Genomic DNA, 13,405 nt, shown 5'->3' with positions numbered 1-13,405 from the left:
TGTGGACTTCTCGTTTTCGTTCTTTTCTAATCTGTATACTCCCAACACTTGAGTACTGCTTCATAAAACAGTTTGCTGCTTGTTTTTTGTTGAGAATCCTCCCTGATCATCTTACTGATGGTGCAGCATATTTGTTTTCTTGTCCACTTAGAGCTTTGGTTAGGTTCCATAACTTTCTTCCGTCTCTGTCGTAGTCAAGTTGTCGGGTTTTTTCATGCCATGCTTCCTGTTTTGCTTTTATTGTTTCTTTCCTGAGAGTTTTTTCAGCCTCTTTGTAAATTTCCATATTCTCATCATTTGGCTCTCTCTCTGCTTTTTTTCTGTGTTCAGTGACTTGGCTGTTGAGACTTCCTAATTTTTCAGTCCATCCTGGACAGTAGTCCTTTCTTGATCCTCTGGGGATTGATTCTTTTGCAGCTTTCATGATTGATTTTGTGAAAGCTTTGGCTGATTTTTCTACATTCCTTGTTTTACAGTTTATCTCTTTTGTATAACTATCAGTCAACTTTGAAAACAGAGTCCAGTCTGCTTTTTTTATAATTCCATCTCGGAGGTGGTGCCTTTCTGTCTTTTGCATATTCTTCAGTTATTTCAACCAGAATGGGACGATGATCACTTCCTGCCAGTTGTTCCTTTATCTGTTTACTGACTTTTCCGGTGAGATCTTCAGATATGAGAGTTAGGTCTGGAGTTGATGTTGTCTTCCATGCTCTTGAGAAGTATGTATCTGGGTCATCTTCATTTCTGACAATTTGAAGCTTACTGTCTGTAAGCCAATTTTCAAGTGTTTCACCTTTTCTGTCTAAGTCATTGTATCCCCAGCTTGGGGAGTGGCTATTGAAGTCTCCCACAACAATGAACTGTTCTTCTTCACAATGAACATTGCATGAAATAATATTATATATTACGTTTCCCAGCGCCTCGAGGCGTCACAGTAACGATTATTCACATTTATTTTATTAAAGTTTTATTTTAGTAAGAACTGTGTTCATCTCACTCCAGTTATATTTCCGTAGGCTTAGAAAAACTTTATCTTCTAATATGTCCCCTCCAAAATGTCATGGTCTAAACGAGTGCTTAAGAGCTAACTCGACTACATGCATAAATTAAGATGTGAAGAATAAGGCCCCCAAAATTTACTAGATAGTTAGTTTTTAAAATAAAGAATAAATGACGATTTATTTAGGATGAGGTGAATAGAAAGATGAAATTAAATTAAATGAGTCTTCTGAGAAATGAATGGTGATCACAGTTACAAATGAAAATATAATGATATCGTATCTTATGCGATCTTGATGAGATGATAATAATATTAGATATTGCGGGCGGACTTGTGGGGTTCCACTTCCAGTTTGAGAGTAGTTACAGTTATTCTTCCGACGGGCCCAGGCTTGATAAATTCTTGACTGCGATTGAACTGACTGCCAAAGTTGACAAAGGAAGCTCCAACGTCTTGAGGACGGAAATCAAAACTAGTGAAGTGTTCCACAAAGTCCCGAGAGTAAGATATAAATCTCGAAAACATAGATAATATGAGAAGTGGAATAGTATGGCCGTAAGGTATAGGTTATTGAGAGAAGTGAGTGAGGAAGATTAAATCGATCAGCTTTTATAAGTGTCACAGAAGGTAGAACGAAAAGTATTCACTAATTTTTGGAATTAATTCAAACAGAAGGCTATTAAAGGAAAGATGATCTAATATATTAGAAGGTAACGTTTTTCTAAGCCTACCGAAATATAACTGGAGTGAAATGAACTCAGTTCTTACTAAAATAAAACTTTAATAAAATAAATCTAATAATCGTTACTGTGACATATATAAGATAAAGATAATTTACAAATTTTAAAAAATCAGTTCTCAAAGAACACAAAAAAGGATATATATATATATATATATATATATATATATATATATATATATATATATATATATATATATATATATATATATATACTAGTAAAAAGCCCGCAATTTCGTGGGGAATGAACTATTTCCATTCGATATTATACCCACCATTATTTAATGAGGGCAGATTGGTAAACAACGTTGTCTGTGTAAGTTGGTACATCCTCTGTTGATTTTTATGTGTGGCCCAACATGAAGTGTAAGCCGCTATAGCCTCTGACCCGTGACACAGCAACATATAGTTGTCCGTGTATGAAAACAGGTTGTGGTAATAAAATCAACTGCGAAAATAAACCTGAAGTAGCAGACGTGAACAGAGTTGAAAGACGATCCTGGGATCGAGAACTTACCTTACAGAACAGTACTCTGGTGATCATGTTTGGTGGCGTTTGGCACCGTTTTTATGCACCTCCACTGACTTTAAATTATAAAAGGAAATCAAATTATCTGTTTATCTATCTGTAAAAAAATACATTTCTAATTTTCAAATTTCAAATGGCACAATGTTCTCCACAAGGCTAGACTATATTTAAGAAAGGATTTTCAATTCCATTGTATTTATCTTCCAACAACATTCTACATGTTTTTATATTTCACTTTCCAAACTGCATTACACAGTTCCTCCCCGCCTCCCCTCTTTTCACTTAATTAATTGCGCACCTTTTTAGAAATATCTAGCATTCTGTTTAGGAAATTAGGAAATTTTAAACTTTCACAAATCTATCAAGGTTTGTTCTAGAGTTTTAAAAATATTTCTATATAATGACAAATTGAATAAATAAATGCCTGACAAAATATCAACGGTGAAAATACAAATTTAAATAATACTGGGGATGTAGGAGCTTTCGGAATGTCTCCCCTTTACTTAACTTATGGAAAAACAAACATCCTAGCACCTTTACTAAGATTTATGACTAACACTAATAGAAAAAAAATCCTTCGATCTCGAGCTAATCCTAATAGTAAAATAAGAATCAAAATGGCGACTGAAATACCTTCATGTGATCAAGTGAATAATATCACCATGAATGCCACGATTTTCTGAAAAATGCCAACACACACACACACATGTATACACCACACACAACACACACAAACACACACAAACACACACACACGCACACACATAAACATACACGCAATTAGAACAACAACACTGATCACCGGTAAATCAACAACACAACGGAAGTAATAATAATACTTGATGTCATAAATAGATGACGCAAACTGACAACCTTTTACAGTGACGAAATTGGTTGATTTTGGGACTGTTTAGTGTCGTCGGTACGTATTTTATGATATATGTGTGACTCAACGAACATTCAAACTGACTTTAAATTATAAAAGGAAATCAAGTTATCTGTTTATCTATCTGTAAAAAATACATTTCTAATTTTCAAATCTTTCAGTAGAGTTGTGCACCGTATCAATTTTTTTATTGACTTAAATAAGCACAATGTTCTCCACAATGCTAATTTTTTAAAGAAGGATATATATATATATATATATATATATATATAATATATATATATATATATATAATATATATATATATATATATTCTACAATTTTTTAGTTTTGCAAATAGTATACTTTGTATACATTTGAGTCTATTACGTCAAATCTAATAAAAACTCTTGTCTCTTTTCCCCCCTTCTTTTTCATGTCTTTATAGAGTTTGTTTTTAATCATTGAATAATCGATTGAATGATTTATTGATTTATTGATTTGTCTGTTTATTTATTTGCCTATCCTTTTCTATTTATTTATTTATTCATTTACTATTCATTTTCAAGAAAAGCGTAATATACGAAAGTAATCAAAAGATGAAGCGGAGAGTACGGGAAATAAACCTGATTGGTAACTAAAACAACCCGTATAAAGTGGATTATCTCCCTTTGGTTAAGACTGCAGAGACCATTTAATTGTTCCTTTCACTCGTCCCAATAACTGGATTGTGATCGGGGAGGGGGTGGGGGGGTGGGGGGGGGGGGGACTTACCGGAAGAAGACTTCACAACACGCTGTCACACATTGGCTGTCATTGGTTTTCCTGTCAGCTCATCCAGCGTCAGACCTGTCCATTCCTTGATCTTTTATTTCCTTTGTCTTCCTCTTCTTCTTTGACCTTCGACCGTGCCTTGCATGGTTGTCTTGCACAAATTCTCATGTCTGACCAGATGTCAAAACCAATGCTAGTTTCCGTCTTTTAACCATTGCAATCAATGATTCCTGTCTCCCCGCTAGCTTTTCCACATCTTAAAGAACCTCCTTATTAGCTTTATATTCCAGATATGACAGTCGCAGAATGTTCCTGTAACTTTTAATCTCAAACACATTGATTCGCCTCTCAAGTTCCGCATTCATTGTCTAGGCTTTACAACCATATAGTAGCACGGATAGTACAAGTGACCTGTGCTAAGTGACCTGTACAATCTAGATTTGGATTGAAAGCCCATCTGGCTTTTCCAAATATCTTTTGAGTCTCGCCATTACCGCCGTCGTCAATTTATTATCTGACTTTCATAAAATTAAAGTGGTTAAGATCAACCTCAAGCAGTTACAGTTACAATTTTTAAAATCTAAAAACTTGTCACAGATAAAGCTAAAAAAATACAACAAAAACTCGCCCTAAGATCGAACCTCAGACCTCCTGCTTATTTGTCAGACGTGCTACTATTACACCACAAAGGTTACCCTATTGTTTAGGCAATCAAATTCTTATATTCTTCACATAATAGTAATAATACTTTGTGGTTAGCAAAGTTGATTTCTAGGAATAGACATTTTATAGACATTCTCTTTTTTATACCCAGGAATATAATAAGTATCTAACTGATACCAGCGTTGTTACTGTCGGAAACAAACCGATAGTCTTCCATAATAGTACAACCGTAGGATTCGTAAACATGAGTTATGTCTCATCTTGAGTACTAACTGTTGTTATGAAACCCTTTGTAAAACGCTTAAAGTACATTAAACCCTCTTCCGCACTAGGACAGGACTGTCCTGGGACAGTCCTGTCCCAAATCTGTAACATATAGAATTTAGAGAAATCTTCCGCACCTATTGGGACGGGACAAAACAGTCCCGTTGTGTTCCAAGCCGTTGTGAAATGCTACAAAATCAACGGGACAGGACTGTCCCAGTCCCGTGTTCATATCGTTTGTGATAGTAGAAAAATATAGCGGACTTCCGCACTAGGACAAAAAAGTCCCAGACTTGGCGGCGCCGTGTCAAAATTGAAATGCCTGTCTTTATTTTCTGCATCCCTACTACTACTACTACTACTACTACTACTACTACTAACTACTACTACTACTACTACTACTACTACTACTACTACTACTACTACTACTGTTGCTTCTGCTGCTGCTAATGCCACTAATATATTAATACAGCTACATGCCTTACATTTTGTATTTATTTCCAATTCCATTGTATTCACTTTCCAACAATAGTCCACACTTTATTTTTGTTCACTGTCTTCTATACTGCATTACACAGTTCCTACCCGCCTCCCCTCTTTTAACATAATTAAGTACGCACCTTTTATAAATTTCTATTGCTCTGTTTTAATTCGCGCTTCCTCACTAAGTAGCATACAATTTCCTGCCCATCAATGTTTTTGTTTATGCATCTTAACAACGCCACTACCAGATTATCTCATTCGTCTGTAGTTTTTAATTCACCATGTGTTGTTGATGAAAGGGAAACCCGAAACGTCCATTTTATCTGTTTTCGTATATTAAACTGAAGCTTACATTCAATTTCACAGTTATGATTTATTTATTTATTTCAATTCTGAATATAAAAAAGCAAGAACAATTCAAAAAATAATTCTATGTGATGAAACCACGTACAGAAGGCATAGCAACATAAACATTTTCGGCAATTTAAAAACGTATGTTTATAAATATAATTTAAGAAGTGTCACACTTTGTGTGTAACGTGTCTAAAACCGGTCGCACATCTATTCGGTACCTTGTGGGATCAATTATCTTTATCGTTATTTATTTCGAAAATTTTCAATGAAAATATTTTTAAGTAAGTCCTTCTGAGCCACTTGGACTCATTGTAAGACAAATTAACTCCTTTAGAGCCTTGTAGCCAATGGTGCAGGAGCTATTCCGGTTTCAATAGCGTGAAGCGGACAATTAACGTATTTGTTTGAATACCTTTGAACAGGACGCTAGTCTATCGCAGATTACTATCCCAGCTTGACAGGTACCCTTTTACACCTGAATGGAGTGAGTGATTGGAGTAAATTTTCTTGCTCTAGAAAGTACACATTGGCTTCGGTCGGAATCGAACACAGAACCTCTGAGTCCAGAGTACAACGCGCTAACCATGGGCCATTTTGCCTCCTAAGCTTATAAATCCGGAACTTATCCATGTTTCTGTAACGTTGAGCAGACAGATAACAGTTTAAAATTTAAAAAAATAAAATTCCCTTTTTCATCCCATATGGGACATTTTTCTCGAGGGTCTATTCCAAGGGAAGACTGGAATAACCCAGGCGTCAGCCGCAATGCAGCAATATATTTACCAATATATATATATATATATATATATATATATATATATATATATATATATATATAATGTATATATGAGCCAAGGTCAAAAGGTGCCAATTTTATTTCTCAAAATAAAAGTGACATAATAGTTCATTTATGTTTCTATATATGTAGCAAAAACCCTGTACTTCATGAATCAAAGGCCCTTTAGATAACATTACGGTCAAACGCAGCATAATAACGTCAACAATGCCTATAGGTTGCTGGTGTCACCTGTGGCCGTTAACACCAAAATGAGACAAAAAGCGCAATAACCAAATGATTTTTGTTAAGTATCAAACTTTATTTAGTAAGTTATAAACAAAAAGATACAATCAACAACAATCATAGTACAATAGTGTTACCAACTATTGGAGAAAATGTTGCTTTTTGGTGTCATCGGTCACAAGCAACATAGAATGCAAATATATTATTTCATAAAGATGATTGTACATTAACAACAACAACAATATTGCATATGCTTATTACCAGCAATGTTCAGTAACTTTTGGAATAAAATGTTGGGAAATAATGTGACCAAAGCATATCAATGGTCTGATGATCAAACCTCTGAAGTAGCGTTTTCGTGAATCCGTTGATCAAAGCTCTGATGCTGACATCAGAGTTTCGCGCCCGGCGTTTTCACGGCGATCAATCCTCCGATGTCACTTCCGAGGTTTGAACAACGGGTTTTGAGATAGGGGAGAGCTGCAACACGTTTCTTAAGACTTTGTATTGCATGGCAACATCATCATCATCATCATCATCATCATCATCATCATCATCATCATCATACGGATGTAGGAGATGAAAATTAATTTTTTTTTAATTTAAAGATTAAGATAAAATTCTTATTTCCTTTAGTTTGTTCAAGTTTTTTTCAATGTATAAACAACACACACACACAAACACACACACACACATCTATATATATATATATATATATATATATATATATATATATATATATATATATCATGAAAAAGGAGTTGGAATTCTTTCAGACAAATCAACATCAAAGTGCTATTTAGAACATGTTGCAATCTCAGAAAGAGTTATTTTAGTAAAGTTGAAAGGAAACCCGTTTAATGTTAATATTATTCAAATATACGCCCCGACATGAGACAGTGACGAAAACACAATTGAGACATTCTATCAAGATATGGAACAAGCATTAAAACAATGTAAATCTGATGAAATTCGTTTAATAATTGGTGATTTCAATGCAAAGGTTGGTAACGAGAGAGTTGAAAATATCGTTGGCCCCCACGGACTAGGTACCAAAAATGATAGAGGGGAAAGACTTGTCGACTGGTGCAGATTGGAAAACCTTACTATTGTCAATACATGGTTTAAAAACCACGATAGAAAGAAGTGGACATGGATATGCCCAGGTGGCCTTTATAGAAATCTGACTTTATTCTGGTCCAACATCGATTCAGAAATATCGTATGCAACTATAGATTGTAATAGTGACCACAGACCTGTCAAGGCCACGCTAAAAATAAAACTTAAACAAATAAAGAAAAAGAAAGTGGAACCAAAACTGCAATTAGATCTATTGAGAATTATCCATCAAATAAAAAATGATTACGTACAAAGAATGCGTGAAAGAAAAAAGTGAAAACTTGACCTCAGATATAAACATAGATGAGTACTGGAATCAAGTATCGAGCTGCATCACAGAATCTGCAAGAGAAACTATTCCATCTGTGAAAAAACACGAACCAAAACATAAAGTGGATGGATGACAAGATCTTGAAACTGATGAATGAAAGACGAAAACTAGAACGCAACAGCAATGAATATAAAGAAGCTAATAAGATTATAAAACGTGAGTGTACGAGAGCAAAGGAAGATCATATTGAACATGAATGTCACAGAATTGAAAGACTAAAACAATCTAACACCAAACAATTCTACCAGTCAATACAAGATCTAAGTGGAAAACGCCCAGCCGTGGAAGAAAATGCGTTAAAGACGCAAACGGTAATATACTTATCGACAACAATGTTTTTTGTTTGCTTGTTTGTTTGTTTTTGTTTGTTTAGCATTTTCTTTTTCTTTAAAAAAAATAATAAATCAAAAGATCTTTGTTGTTTATTGGACAGGATGGGTAGGGGTTTAAATGGTGGTATGATATCAGGATAGCATCAGGTGGACATGTCATGGGGATGAAGTGATTTAATTTAATAGGGTGATTGTCATGATCGAGCTTTGTTATTTTAAATTTATAGAGATAGGGAGAACAGGTGATCGGCGTATTATCTTTATAAATACTCAATCATTATTTCGTACATTATATTTACTAATAAAGCATAACCGGGAGATAATAGGCTTGAAGTTCAGTCGCATCGTGACTTTAGAAAGTGACAATTATTTAGCAGCTGTGATATTTATGGATGATCAAAATTATAGAGTCCAATGTCAATACAACCATATTAACAGTAAAATAAAATATTGATTTTGTAGTTAAAAACACAATCCTTCTTTCTAATCCACGAAAACAAACTATACATCATCTACATGACGCGGTTTTGATTGCTTGAAAGTACTTCTCCGTCTCCCTTGAACTCTGAACTAATATCAGAGGTTTGATCATCTTGAGACTAAAGAATAAGAGGGCGCGCTTATCTCTGAAGTTGACATCAGAGGTTAGATCAGCGGATTGGCAAAAACGCTACCTCAGAGGTAGCCATCGATATCTTATTTAGCGACATTGTGTCACTTGTGACATTAGACCGATGACACCATTACTTATGTCACAAGCAATACCAAATTGAAATTTCGACAATATATCATTAATTTCAGTCAAACCAGTGTAATAACCTCAGGTAAATATGGAATTTAATAATATTTCAGAAACAAAAGACTTCAAAAATAGAAATATACATGGAAAATAGAGCATCTGAATGTGACTTGTGACATAAGACCGGTGACACCATTACTTATACTTATGTACAAGCAACACCAAATCACACTTTCGTCCATACTATATCATTATATTCAGTCAAAAAAGCATAATAACAGCAAATCAGATGACTTTCCAAACCAACAGTCAATTATGCTAAAATAAAATTCAATAATATGTAAAGAAACTAAATACTTTCAAATTGGAAATATACTTAGAAATTAGTAATACCATTGTTGCTATTACTTGGGTCAAAATCGACACTAGAACGCAATTTTGCCTCAATAAATCAAGAATAGCAACTGAACAAATGTCTGTTAAAATGGAATTCAATGACATTTCGAGCTTTGAAGAACATGATAACAGAAATACATTAGAAACTTCAAACTTAAGTGTTAACTGTGACATTTTAACCAATGACACCAATGGTCACAAAAAGTACCAGAAGTCACACAAACTCTAGATAAATATTAGCTATGGTAATGAATTCATGTAACCAGACGATAAGATCACCCTTCTGCTCAAATCTGCTTGTTTGTAGTAATTAAGTGTGTTAATAGTAAAACAAATCAAATTTATTGACAACCCTTCTATTCATCTGGATTCGTGAAAAGCTTGAGTTTTGTCTTTTTCTTGATTCATACAACCCTGAAACATAAAAAATTTAGAATTACAAGGAAATGATTAATTGTATCACAATCACAGTCTCAGATGAGATGTCATAATATCATATTTGTAAATAGAATAACAGATGAAAACATAATTTGTTGGTGGCACTTTGTAATATCCAATATTAAGTGTTGCTTGTGACAATGTAAAATAGCGATGACACCAAAGTTCAACTTACCTTTTCTGCATGGAGCCACGCTGGAAAGGCAACTGAAAGTGCTGCACTTCAAAGGCTGGTAAGGAGGGTGGAACAAAATTGCGAATCGCCATTTATCGAAACAAACTTCCACGTGTTCACGTATGCCGTGTTGCTTGTGACAAATGACACCAAAACCAATAAACCTCAATATCAGCAAAAAGAATACATTTACTCCAAGATTTGAGTTCAGAAGGAAAATCTATGCTTTTTTCTTATAATAAAACATTTTATAACCATTAAATATGAGCTTTAAAGTTTCGTATCGAGTCTTAGTATTGTGCTGTGTTTGATGACACCAAAGGTCACAAGCAATACCAACTTTTTAAGAACTCTATATGAAACTTAATCAGATATGTAATATACTGCAATTGCGTTTAAAAGTAAATTTTGACTTTATACTATTAGCAAATTTCAATCATGTGAGCTAAAACATCACATTTAATTTCTACATGATTTCTATAAAGGTGATGCGTTGACCTCGTTTTAAGCACATGCCAAACTGCATTCAAATTTGACTTTCAATTTGTTTATTTCATATTCTGTTGAACAGAGTATATTGAGCTCTCATTTTATCTCTTCTTCATATTATCAATTGATTACAAGCATTAACCCAATGAAAACAGCCCATAATTAAGTAAAAATCAAATTTTCTTAACACTGGTATCAGACGGGCACCATTTGACCTTGTCTCATATATATATATATATATATATATATATATATATATATATATATATATATATATATATATATATGTATATATATATATATATATATATATATATATATATATATATATATATATATTCATTTACAGAAGAAACTAGACAGTTTGTATTTGCTATTATCTTGAGCTTTTATATGGCGCAATATCCACTAAGCGTGCTCAAAGCGCTTTACAATGAGTTCCAGGCCATAGCAACACTTAACATGTAGGACAAGACATGACGCCTGTTAGGCGATATTACATTTTTTTCGGGCAAAACAACGCTGTTAACGGCCTGGTACTCTAGTTGCACCTGAGTATGGTGAGAGAATGTGAGTAAAGAGCCTTTTCCAAGGACTCGACAATGCCCGAGCGAGGCTCGAACCCGATCCGAAAGCGAGTGTCATACCACAAGACCACATAGCCGCCGGGAACAATAGTGTGGTGTCAAAATCCAGTCTCCTTGAAAGTGTGAAACCAGTCCTGGATACATAATTATGAGCATTTATATAGAGCAATATCCACTAAACGTGTTCAAAGCGCTTTACAATGGGTTTCTAGTCAAAAGCAACACAACGTGTAGGGCGAGACATGACGCCTGTTAAGCGATATTAGAATTTCGTTTGGACTGATGCAGCACTGTTAACAGTCATGTACTCATTTTACAACCGAATACGGTGATATAATGTGAATAAAGAGACGTTTCCAAGGACTCGACTATGCACCGCTCAGAGCGGGATTCGAACCCAGGACTTTCCTATCCAATGTCCCATATTATTTACTTTAATAATAGACATCTGAAAAGGTGTGTGTGAAACAGTGCCAGAAAAAAAGCAGAGAGAAAAATACAAGGAAAAATGTTCTCAAAATAAATAATCCTTCGACTGGGGATCAAACCGTAGCCACCGTTAACTTATAGCCTAACACTTGAACCCCCAAGGACTTATCCTTTGACGTCATTTTATAGGTTTGTGCAGCGCCTAGTGAGTTGTCGTTAGTAGTACTCAGTGATCTCATTAGTTGAACTATTGAATACAACTCACGATTTGTTTTCTTTTGTGGCCAATGACTTGTCTTTTGACGTCATATGGAGATTAAATATCAGGCCATGAGTTTACGAGGGCCATGGTCGGTCCCATATTATTTACTTTAATAATAGACATCTGAAAAGATGTGTATGAAACAGTGCCAGAAAAAAGCAGAGAGAAACATAAGGAAAAATTATCTCCAAAAGAAAATCCCTAGACTGGGGATCGAACCTCTCTCTCTCTCTCTCTCTCTCTCTCTCTCTCTCTCTCTCTCTCTCTCTCTCTCTCTTTCTCTCTCTATCTCTCTCTCTCTCTCTCAATCCTCTCCGATTTGTTGAGTGCTTGGAGCATCAGCACGTGCTTGCCAATGTCCTCGGACTTTTGCTGTAGGCTGAGGTCCTGGTCTTTTAAGTTCTCTATACACAATTCTTCACGAGGTTTCCTTGGGTCTGATCTCCTGATAACCTGATTCCGATGTTCACGTATTTTCAGGTCTGATAACCAAATTCCTTATGGGCTCATTGTTTTAATGGAATTTTTTTTAAAATGACAGAATATATTTCCTTTACAATAAAGTTAAACTAGGCCCATAAGTGGGTTCGGATGTAGGACCTGTATATATGTGCACGTCGCATGATTCCTATCTCAAGACAGTGCTCGAACCCTAATTAGTTGCTTTAAAATATTAGAAATACTGTCTGGGGCAGTGTGGCTCAGGAGTATGGTCCTTGCTTCGTTCCCGAAATGTACCGAGTTCGACTATCCGAAGAGCTGTACGGCCTTAAGCAAGTAACCTCGCCCTGGCTGGCTTTTCGGCGCTACACTGCGGCTAACGCCAGGGTTATTCCAATATTTCCTTGAAATAGACCCTATTGACAAAATACCTCTTGGGAGTGAGTATAGGGATGTTTTATGTCTATTTTTGTTTGTTTTTTAAAAAATATATTTTTGATGTGAGGATGAATCGGATATAGAGACCCATTCTTTAGACCATGTTGGGCCAGAAAACATTTTTTAAAAATACATGTTTCTTTGCCTTGCTTTTACTGTGCTGCTATGTCGTCTTGTTTGATACTAACCTTCGGATCGGATGGCCCTGGGTTCGAGCCCCGCCTGAGCGGCGCATAGTCTAGTCTTTGGAAAAGACCCTTTACTCACATTCTCTCATCGTTATCAGATGTTTATAATGAGTTCCCTGGTCGTAAACAACGTTGTCTATGTCGGAAACAATAGTGAGATCGCCTAACAGGCGTCATGTCTCGTTCTACATGTTAAGTGTTGCTGTTGGTCAGGACCCCTTGTAATGCTCTTGAAGCACGTTTAGTGGATATTGCGCCTTATAAAAGCCCAAGTTTAAAAAAACAGCTTTTAATATTTCTTTTGTTTTTAAAGGCGTGAATATTGAATTATGAACGATAGAATGAAATC

The sequence above is a fragment of the Berghia stephanieae genome, chromosome 12 (assembly GCF_034508935.2).
Source record: "Berghia stephanieae isolate SIO BIC M18660-M18661 chromosome 12, UCSD_Bste_1.3, whole genome shotgun sequence".
In the NCBI taxonomy this organism is placed as follows: Eukaryota; Metazoa; Mollusca; class Gastropoda; order Nudibranchia; family Aeolidiidae; genus Berghia; species Berghia stephanieae.
This window is presented reverse-complemented; position numbering follows the sequence as displayed.